We start from the raw sequence: 10,796 nt of genomic DNA, 5'->3' as shown, positions 1-10,796 counted from the left end.
CGAGGGGACCATACGCGCACTCCAGCTCCGGCGCCCTGGCTGACTCTCCATTTCATCCCAGAGGGAGAGAGTTAACAAGACCCCCTTCTGTCCTGGTGTCGCAAAGCCTTAAAGAAGGAGCCCCTCCAATCAACTGGTAAAAGCTGATTCCCGAGCTACGGCCCTTACTTGCTTTCCAGGTTTTTCTCTGGAAATTACTTACTTGGTGACATGGGGGTAAAGGTGCGAACAGGGTGGCTAAATCCACGTTTCCAGTTTGTTTCGGAGGGTGGGGGAGAATTGGTGGTTCCGAGTTTGGGAGAGGTCGGTGGAGTGCCACCCCCTCCCAACCTGGGCCACTAAGAGCGACAGTAAAAGTCAGGATGGGCGGGTGGGCATCCGCCGGTCTCCGGCTCCGTCCCTCGCCTCCCCCGCCCCCACCGCGCCTCTCCGGAAGGGACCCTGCGTGGCCGCTGTTCTCCAGCGCGCGGCGCTGCGCTCGCTTTTATCTTGGGAACCACGTTGGTTCTTGCGCTGACAGCGGGGCTCAGCCAGTCAGTCGGCTGGCATTGAGTAGCAGTCCCTGAATCTGCGGCTTTCATGACGTCTCCCTGCGTGGTCCATCACTTTTCCCCCAGCCGGAGATTCTTTTTTTTTCCACCACTCTTGTCTTTTCCCTCTCCCCTCCACCCGGTCTCCCTCCCCCGCCCCTGCCCTAGCGCACACGGCCCCCTGCCCCTCCTCTGGCCCTGGCGCGCAGCCCTCCTCCCAGCGCCCGGCCGGAGGGAGCCGGTGGAGACGACCGCACCTGCCGGAGAGGGCGGGCAGGCGGGCGGCGGGGTGAGACCCGCGGGCACCGGGAAGCCAGCCCCAGAGCCGGATGCCTCGCGAGGAGGATGGAGTCTCTTGACAGCCTCAGGGGGCTGCTGTGACATTTGACCATCTGATATCAGTTTTTTTTTCTTTTTCTGTTTTTTTTTTTTTTTTTGTAATTTCCTCCTCTTGCCATCCAACGTGTAGTCAATTATTGCATCTTACTCCGTTCCAAGAGAGGAGACCATGATTGAGTGAAGCCACCGTCCGCAGCAAGGTAAGCGGTGCGCCTACTTGTTCGAAGGCGAGACGCGGGCATCCATCCGGGCAAGACGTTCCGTGCCCTCGGGTGCCCGGCTCCCCCTCCCCGGTCGCCGCCGCCGCCGCGCGCATCTCCGCTCCTCCGCTCCTCCGAGGAGGAACAGGATGCCCAAGTCAGGGGAAGGGAGCAGCTGGTTACATAACAGAAGGGAAATCTGTTTCACACGGTTTTCGGTAGCGACTGAAAACTCGCAGGGGGGTGGGGAAGAGAGGAGGGGTCTGCAAAGCCCCGGCGCGGGGACACCCAGCCAGTTACTGCGGACGGCATCTCGGCGGCGTGGGCAGGGACCACACAGGCTCTGGCGAAGTGGCAGGGGCAGCTCGCGCCGTGGTCGCTTACAGTTGGGAAAAGCCCATTGTCTTAATGGACAGCTGCACGCTTGTTCTTTGCTTAGAGGAGAGAGAGAGGGAGAGGGAGAGAACCAGAGAGAACCTGGGGAGGAAAACGGAAAGTGCGGTGGGAGGAAGCGGGGGGGGGGGGGGGGGGGGGGAAGACTGGCAGAGAATGGAAACCAGCAACTCCTGTGTTCTATCGGTATGACCAGAAATGTGATATGACTGTAAACAGTGAATTAGCAGCTCTCCCTGTAAGCCAACCGAATTATTTTGCAATGGGAAGCGGGGTGGGGGGGGGGGGGGGGAGCCTTCAGGTAAGATGAGATTTTGTGGCATGTAGGGGGTTGGATGAATCCACTGACTCGCTTCCTCCCGGGGAATATTTTCATTTGCATCGAGACATGCAGCGAGGATTTAGTTGTAACAGAAATAACATTCGTATTCCCCAAAACCCAGTAATACCTCGGGTCGATCCACAGGTATAGCTCTCGCACCTGACTCAATATGGAGAGACTCTTTGGGGAGGAAACATATTTTAATAGAAACAGCCACAGAAATAGGGTGAGGTTAGTGGAGAAACAGAATACCAGAATTTTCCAAAGAATCCCGCCTCCACTCCTAAAAATGGAAGTGGGGGGGGAGGGGGCTCGTGTTTGGGAGTTGGAGATTTATTATACGTCTGGAGTGTCTCCTGCCTGCCATCACCCAGATTCGGAAGGTCGGAGGGAGCCCACACGAAGCAGGGTGCAATGCCACGCTCCTGCTAGCTCCGTGGCCTGCCCACCTTTCTTCTGCTGAAACACGGAAGAAGGGGTGCCCAGTAGCCGCTGGGAGAGAGAGAGGGGCTTGTTCTCTTCGCGGCTGAGCTAATGAAGCTTCGCCCATTTTGCCTGGAGAAAGAGAAAAAAAAAAAAAAGCTCGAGTCTCCATGGCGACTCAGGTGGGAGGGGAGAAGGCAGCGCCAGTTACCAAAATAATATATATTGAAAAAAAAAAAAACTGTTGGACAAAACTTTCCCAGCTCCAGGAAAGACATAAGCCAGCCGCGTGCCCCGTGGAGGGTCCCAGGCCCCCGGCTCTTCCCAACTCCCTGCCTGCGACCTTGGATGGGGCGCCTAGAACCCGCTGTGGTCCCACGAACCTCCCCCCAAGTTGTCCTGGGGCCACTGAGACAGTGAGGGCCTGGGGTCCGGATTCAGCACCAAGGCCAGAGCACAGGCTTCCGGCTTGCACCCCCCTCCACCCCCGCCCCTTGCGGCTGCAGCCCCAGCGAACTGTATTCGCTGTTAGGTCGCGGGAAGTCAATCACTTTCCACAAAAGACTGCTTCCCTTCCCGTGCACAGTCTGGGTATCTGATCCTCCGCGGGATTGCGTGGGACAGAGAAGCTTGCAAATCATCCATTTCACGCGTGGCGGTGCATCAGAGTAGCTGTTCAAAATCAAGGGCACGGAAACAGCCACAGATCTGAGGTGAACTGAGAATGGAGAAAGATCCGGTCCTTGGGGGGGACAAGGGACAGGAAGAGAGAGCGCGACATCGCAGATCAGTCCCTGAGGACGGTTGTTTGGCTTTTGGAAGCCAGAGGCTTCTGAGGCATCCATTCGTTCCTCACCCTCCGGCTGTCCTCTCTGCAACTTTCTGTGGGAGGTAGAGGGCAGAAAGGCGCTTCGGCTGGGGAGACACCAGCCAACCAAGTCCTGCGCAGGGGTCCTGAGACCCACCTGGGAGGGTGGAGAAATGCTGTTCCCTGAGTCCCACCTGGCAAGCTCCTCTGCGGCGCCCTGAACTCCAGGACACGGGAGAGGGTGTGTGAGTGAGAAAGACCAGGTGACTGTTTGGAGCCAGTGTGTGAGCAGAGGGGCCCCGTGCCTAAGCTTGCTGTCGGCCGTAGGAAACTGAGAGCAGGACTCACTTTTCTTAATAGAAACAAGGAAGAAACTGCAAGAGGGGGCAGTCGGTTTTCACTGGAGTTGCATTCAAGGGAACGCAGGTGAGTTGCTCTCGCATCCTGCCTTCAGCTCAGGCGAGGCTGGTCTCTGCCCTGCTTGCTCTCCTCGCCTTTGGTGGTAGGTCCAGGCTCTCCCGCCCCCCAAACTGAGGCTGATAAGGAGAATAGCAGGGAAGGTGATAGTTACCTTTCAGGTAGGCAGTTTTTTTTAAAGTGGCATTCAGGTGTTGCAGGCACAGTTGGAATGGCAGAGCCCGGTCAAGGTTTGGCAAACAGTTGGAAATGCCAGTCAAGCCTCTAGCATATCCCTGGAGATTTTTCTCTTTGGAGGATACCATTGTGCGTGTGTGGTCTGGAGCTGGTTCTGGTTTGTTATTTTTGAGGGCAAATAAGGTACATCTTGGGTTTTCTGGCTGGGCATGCCGTGGCTTTCCGAAGGCGATGTGTGCAGAGTGCTCAGGACTTGGTGAAGACGGTGTGTTTATGCCTTCTGGTTTGTTTTGTTTTGTTTTGTTTTGTTTTTCGTGATCACTAGTGAAGGCCGAAGCAATCTAGAAATCTATTGCAAAGCTGGGCAAAGAGGAAGATAGTACACTGTTTCTTCTATTTCAGTTTCCGATGGATATTAACAAGTTTACCTCTGGTGTACTGTGTAAAATTGTTGCTAGGGAGAAGTGATGCATACTGTTACGACTTACAGCAGCTGTATCCTGGCCTTGCTCCATCTGATGTGATCAGCAGAAGGGACAGAGAGACCACGTACAAAGATAAAGCCATGCAAGCATATGGGTTATTAGATAAACAAAGTAATGCGTGTGTGAGTTTTAAAGTTCAATTTCTCTCGTGAATTAAAAAATAAAGATGAGCATGTAAATAACCTAAGTGTAGGGCATTGGTCAATCAATAATCTTCAGTTCTGGTAGGTTCCCTGCTCATGTCTTCAGGGCTAATTTACCCAACTCGGACTTGCTCCCTCCCTTGGTGGCTAATTGCTGGGCAGAGCGTGATTACGTCCTTATGCAAGTCAACATAGCACACTCCAAAATTATTGGTTTGCCCATTTCAAGTCAGGTTTGTTGAAGATAACAACTCAAAATTTATTCCTGTGCACGCGAAGCCATTTTGTAATTTGTTTAAAAATGTACTGTCTCACTGGTATTTCCTAAACATCAGTAAATAACATATTGGCTCGTATGAGCCAGGTCTTTGTTTGCTATGTAGGATTTACAGAGGTTGTTTCCTTTGAACATACCCAAATGTTTAAATTTTCTTTCACTTTCCTCCCTGTCTTCTCCCAAACGATCTCTACTTTACAGGCTAAAAAGAAAATAAGAGATGAGAATAGCTATTCAATGAACAATAGGGAAAATCACTGGAGATTAAGAATCAGGAAACATAGCCTTATGGAAGCTAAACCCCATTCACTGGTTCTCACCAGGACCAAGTGCTACTTCCCTCAGGGGCTGAATGTGGATCATGTGAATCTCCATGAAAACAAGATAAACCCTCTTAATTAAAATGAGCAGGTGGGCAATGGGAAGCTCTTCTCTTTTCAACTAATTTTTTCGTAATCAAACATTATGTAAGTAATATGTAGATTAATAAAGGAAATGGACCAGAGAGAGTCAGAGTAAAGGGAAGGAAGGAAGCTAGGGAAGAGGCAGTTTATTCAGTTTCACCAGATTTAAAGTGATGACACTTTTAGAAGGTGGGCCTTTTAAAAAAAACCATCATATCAAAACTTTATGGTTGGTGAAATGAAGATGTTTAAATTGAACAAATATGGATGTGTAGCTTATTATGATGGCATTTATTGTTTCTTTCTTTTATTTTTAATAATGTTATTTAAGTACCAGAAGGGAATTGATTCAGCTTGATGTTTACAAAATTATTAAATTTATAATATCAGTAAAAGGGGAATTGGTAGCTAAGTTGAAAAATCAAGACACCTTTGTGGAATGAAGGCTTTCTTTTTACTGGTAGTTCAAGTGTCAGGGAGACAGAAAAATAAAATGAAGTCATTGGGGGTAGAAATACATTTTTAAATGGATTTTAAATAATTAGTCCTAGAAATAATTAGGATCCTGTAGAAAAAAAAGGAGATTGTTATCATTGCAGTCAGAGCTCTCCTGGTCTTCTGACTCTCATCTGACAAAACAATATGACAAAATAACTGTAATGTATACATATTTGATATCATTTTACCAGCTGTCACTAGTAACACGAAGTTATTTTCCTCAACTGAAGAAGGACAGTGTCATCTTAAAAAGAAGGTTCAGTATTTCCTAAACTGTAGAATTAATCAGTCTCACATTTCCAATTTCCTCTCTGTGGCTGTGCTTAGGACCAGGGACCCACAGCACACATCTCTATAGTGAGGCAGTTCCTCCAGTGACTGGATTCTGGCTAATACTCACTACTACTGATACCCCCAGTCAAAAGGATGTGGTTTCTGGTACGAAAACGTGACCAAATGAGCCAGCAAGTGAATCTGTGGAGTGAGAGATGAGTCTTTTCATCTGTGGATGAAAAGATCCACATCGTTGCCAACAGTTGTTTTGCGGGACTACGTCTGAACATGTTGTGTGTGATGCGAGAGACAGATGTAGGCGTCCTGTTTGAACCCTGGTGCTGTAGCGGTTTCCTCTTTCAACTCACAGGCTTCCAGGCGTCCACCTCTTCTGACCCAGAATGAGAGCTGGTTTTTTAAGTGATGCGTCATAGTTTCCCCACACTCTCTAACAGAAATGTGTGCAGGTAGAACATGTGCCTGGGAGGCTCTGGCACCCATGTAAATGCACTAACATGGAGCTCTAAGTATGTTCATCAGCACTCACGAGGTCTGGGGTGGTCACATCCATCCCAATGTCTCGGGGACTCACAAAACAAAGGGCTGTTTCTCCTTCATGCCTACATGCCTTTGCTGGTCATCTGTGGCTCTGCCCCCTTCTGTCCAGTCTGAGCAGGGGCATGCTGTTCCAGTGGCACAGGGAAAGGAGAATGCTCAGGTATGGTGCAAGTTATCCACTCAGATTCCATCCACCAAAGACATGTCACACCAACACCAACAGTCAGTGAAGTGGAGGTGTGCATTGCTGCCACAGTGAGGCACTGCAAGTCATGTAGCAACAGGCGGAGACCCAGAATCTTCTTACAGAGAGGGAAGGGAATAATTGGGGACAATGTTAGTGTAATGGATTGATCAACCTCCAGCTCTTGGTTTGCCTATCTATACAATAAAAGATAATAGTAATGACATCTACCCCAGAGATGTTATGAGAATGAATGTGATCGTGTTGGAGTCCTAGCATGATGCCCAGCACAGAGCAGGCACTTTATAAATAGCAGATTTATAAATCTGCTGTTTATTCATTTGCTCCAAGGTGTCCTTTAAGTTTCATCCTCAATAAGGCTATGTGGACTGTATTAATTAGATGGCTGCTGCAACTGAACAATCCCTAAATCTCAACAGCTTAGCAAATAGAAAATTATTTCCCGTTCCTGTAAATCTAATTGGCTGATGTCATATAAGGACTCAGGCTTATCATCTTAAACCGTTGGCTTCCATCGTCTTCTGAGTATTGATATCCAGATGGCAGATATGAAAAGAGAGGAAGGAGTGATTATGCAGGAGACTTGGGATGATTCAGGCCTGAAAGTGATTCTGTCACTTCTGCCCATATTCTGTGGTCACACCTGACTACAACCTAACTGCCAGGGTAGCTGGAAACTGTAGTTTCGCTCTGCATCCAGGAGGAAGGGAAACTGGTGGGGCGAATACACTTGAGTCTTTGGCATATATACCCAATCTTAGACATGCCCATTTGACTTATTCGGTATGAATGTCTGGCCTCAGAGAACTGTAGCTAATGTGGGTCAGGAATAGAGTAAGGCAGAACAGATGACTTTTCCCAATGTTGAAAAGATAACAGTGGAGAATTGTAACTCACCCCACCACTCTTTGGACATTGTTTCTGTAAATGCTGACTCTCTGACTAATATGCAGCTTGTAGGTAAATAGCATGTTTGTATGAGAACTCTCGGAACTAGCTTCAGAAGATACAAACTCCAACCTTTAGTCATCCCAGCTCTGGGAGATTTGCTGACCTCCAACCATGAAACCAGGATGACATAAAACCAAAATGCTGAACCACAGACCATTGTTTGACCAGTTTCAAGATCCTGATAGGAATGGACTGTGCTGGTCTGCAAATAGAGAACTCCTCAACCCCCTCCCCTTGATCTCTTTGTTCTGCTTTCCCTCTCCCTCCCTATAAAAAACTTCCGCCTGCACTAATATGTAAGGATAGGCTTTGGAACAAGAGTCCCCCATCTTCTTAGGTGGCCGGCACTTGAATCTCTTTCCTTCTCACCAGCACCTGTCTCATGAGTGTGGCTTTTGTTGCAGCAGGCAGCCAGACCTGCATTCAGTAACAGAAATAGTATATTGTTGAGCCCTAGAATCATTCTTCAATGATTTTTTTTAAATAAATTAGTGGTGTATTTTTAAAATTAAATTAGTTGGGATCTTTTGACTTTTGTAGTGGGTGTATTTGATTCTAACAAAAGAGATGCAAATTCATATTGTTTGACTTCTGGGAGCTGAACCATTAGACACAAGGAAGAGCTGACTTCACAACTCATGCACAGGAGCAAGTTTCTAATCTTGACAGTTCCACCCACATTGTGTCTAAGAATGCTGAAGAATTAGATGCTGTCTTCCAGTATCTAGTACTTGCTGTTGACTAGCAATTTGCATTTTGTTTTGCATTACATAAACATCTATAGGTTGGACACATGCTCTCAGTTTAGGCTGAATTAATCCAACAATAATCTTTGACTCCTGATAATAGTCCATGCAATTTGCAAATAATCTTGGAGAACTGCTGCCTGTCTCAAGAAGAGCAGGTACATTTGGAAACTGAAATCTATACCTTTTCATTAGAAAGGAGAGGCCAGCTTTAATGACAAACTTACAGTCTAGAAAAGAGAAATGTCAGGGGGAAACATGAGAAAGCTATGATAGAAAGAGCCAGAATAAATATGACGGTGACTCCTAATGCCTCCAGCTAGCTGTGTCTTTTCCACTCCTCAAACTTGGGTGCCAAAACCACGGTCCTTTGATACAGGGCCCAAGGTTACCAACCTGAAGTAGTGAACACCTACCACTAATATGTGATAATCCTTCCATACTGGATTAGAGAATTCTTGGAACACTCTAAATGCCTTGTCATTCCCAAGTAAATAATGTTCTTTAGTGGAATTTCTGTTCAATGAAGAAGGTCATACCAGTGAAGTCCCTCAATATATATTCACCCTCTTGTACATTCCCTGGCCCTTCTGGAATGCCCAGGCATAAGAAAGGAGAGGAAACAAGGAAGGAGACAAATAAAGACCCTATTGTGGACGTGCTGTTATAAAAGGGATTCTTTCACAGAGAGGCTGAGTTAGATGGCCTCCTTTCTTTTCAGCAGCTGAGGACTGTTAAGCCCCAAGCCCGCACCTCTTGTGTCACTTTTCTGGCCACAGGTGGGTCTCTGTTGGGCAGAAGGAAACATCAGGGCTGATAGAAGTCAACTTAGGTCAGCAGTTCTCCAAGTGTGTCCCCAAACAGACAGCATCAGCATCTCCAGGGAAACTGATTTTACAAACAGAAATTCTCAAGCCCACTTCAGACCCAGTGAATCAGAAACTCCGGGCCTGGGCCAGCCCTCTGCAAGTCACCACTAGGGGTTCCGGTGCACATTAACGTTCGAGAACCACTGGCTCAGGTCTGCCTCAAATCTGCTGTGGGTGAGGGAGAGGAGGAGGCAGCTGCTCTTCTCGCAGGCTTCTTCTCACAGTGAACCCCTCTGGTGCACTCTCTTGAGAGCCATGCACAGCCACACCTGGCGCTGGACCACCTGTCCGTATCTCCCCATGCAAAACGTGCTCTAACCCAGACTCAACGCCCGTGGGAGAAGACAAAAACACAAAGGCTTTCATTCCAACAGATAAAATACACACAATCACACTAAGTGGCAAAGATCCTGGGCACAAAGCAAGGGCTTCTCTCTTGCCCTCGTTGTATAAATAAACTGCTTGGTCTTTTCGAATTCTGGTGAATCCATCCAGCAGTGTTAAATTCTTATTTTAATTTAATAGTCTCAGCTATTATCCTTTAAATAAAAGGCACTGTCAGTGAAATAAGAATGGTGCACTCTCGAGAAAAGCCACGTTGGGAAAATTAAATAGAGGGCTTATCATGGCAAACCCTCATGCAGTCCAGTGAAGATTAATTAGAGTTATGTAATTATTCACTGTTACTTAAAACATCCCTTGACCATCTGCATCTCTCTAGAACGTGACTTTCTAAATCTATACCCTGTAGCACCATGGCTCCTTGGACCAGTCTGTCAACAAATCTCTGAGGGGGTCTACTACGTGAAGGCAGAGGGGGATACAGAGAAAATGTCTTGATTCCAGCCCTCATTGGCATTAGACTTGAAGGACACAAGAGTATCAATCAATAAAATAAGAATGTACAACACAAAGAAGCATGGCATTGAACAAGACAGTGCTAGACTTTGAGTGAGGGAGAGGAATCTTAATAAGGTCTGGCGTCAGTAGGAAACATCTGAGGGTATGGTGGCAGGCTAAGGAGTCTTGGAGGAAGGATTGGGTTCTGGTGGGGAAAGGGTGGAGTGGGGGTGCTCTCCAAATGAGCCATTCGTCTGCATCCAGGGAGCATTGGAATGCAGGTGGATCGGCAGAGAGATGGAGAAAAGCAAGAGCCATACACTGGCATGAAACCCGAGGCCCTAGACCATCAGAAAGTAACTGCTTTGATTGGGAGCAAGAGAGAAGATGCACAGAGATGTTAATTTGGCAGCCAGGGCAAGGCAGGCTTGAGAGGAAACACTGGGACCATGAGACAGCCGGGTGCTGACAGCAGGGAAGAAGACCAAAGGACGCTCAGAGCAGTGAACTGGCGATGGAAAAACCATCCCACTTTAGTGCCCCAGCGATGCCGAAATCGCTCACCGGCTGATGATGGATTCAGCCCAAAGAGAGCCCTGACATCGCACCCCATGAGCAAGAGGGATTGCACATGGCCATAGTCCAGGTGTGCAGCTGAGGTCGTTCCAGTGAATAAATAGCACAGGAGGGAGCAGGCTGAGGGAGCGCTACAGCGGAGAGCTGGGGCTGCGCTCAGAGCAGTGGCCTGTCATGGTCTCGTACAAGCAATTGGCTGCAGCCTTTAAGAGCATGTCTTGGGGGGGGGGATTTGTTCTTCCAGAGGCCCATAGGGACAGGTACACCCAGGCTTACAAATGGGATATTTGTTCATTCTGAATATGATGGGACCATTTCGTGCTGTGATACAGGGCAGAGAGGAGATAGGACCGCTTTCTTGT

General features: G+C 48.1%; 1 protein-coding gene across 1 annotated transcript in view; it reads left to right on the top strand.

The window, feature by feature from the left end:
• Window positions 1–475: 475 nt before the first annotated feature.
• The window catches only part of KCNJ6 (potassium inwardly rectifying channel subfamily J member 6), a 187,902-nt gene continuing 177,581 nt past the window's right edge, over window positions 476–10,796 (top strand). Inside the window, exon 1 of the mRNA XM_028505152.2 lies at window positions 476–1,069. The gene's annotated coding sequence lies outside the window, so the exon portion shown is untranslated. The remainder of the gene's footprint in view (window positions 1,070–10,796) is intronic.

This window comes from Phyllostomus discolor, chromosome 2 (genome assembly GCF_004126475.2).
Source record: "Phyllostomus discolor isolate MPI-MPIP mPhyDis1 chromosome 2, mPhyDis1.pri.v3, whole genome shotgun sequence".
Classification (NCBI taxonomy): domain Eukaryota; kingdom Metazoa; phylum Chordata; class Mammalia; order Chiroptera; family Phyllostomidae; genus Phyllostomus; species Phyllostomus discolor.
This window is presented reverse-complemented; position numbering and strand designations above follow the sequence as displayed.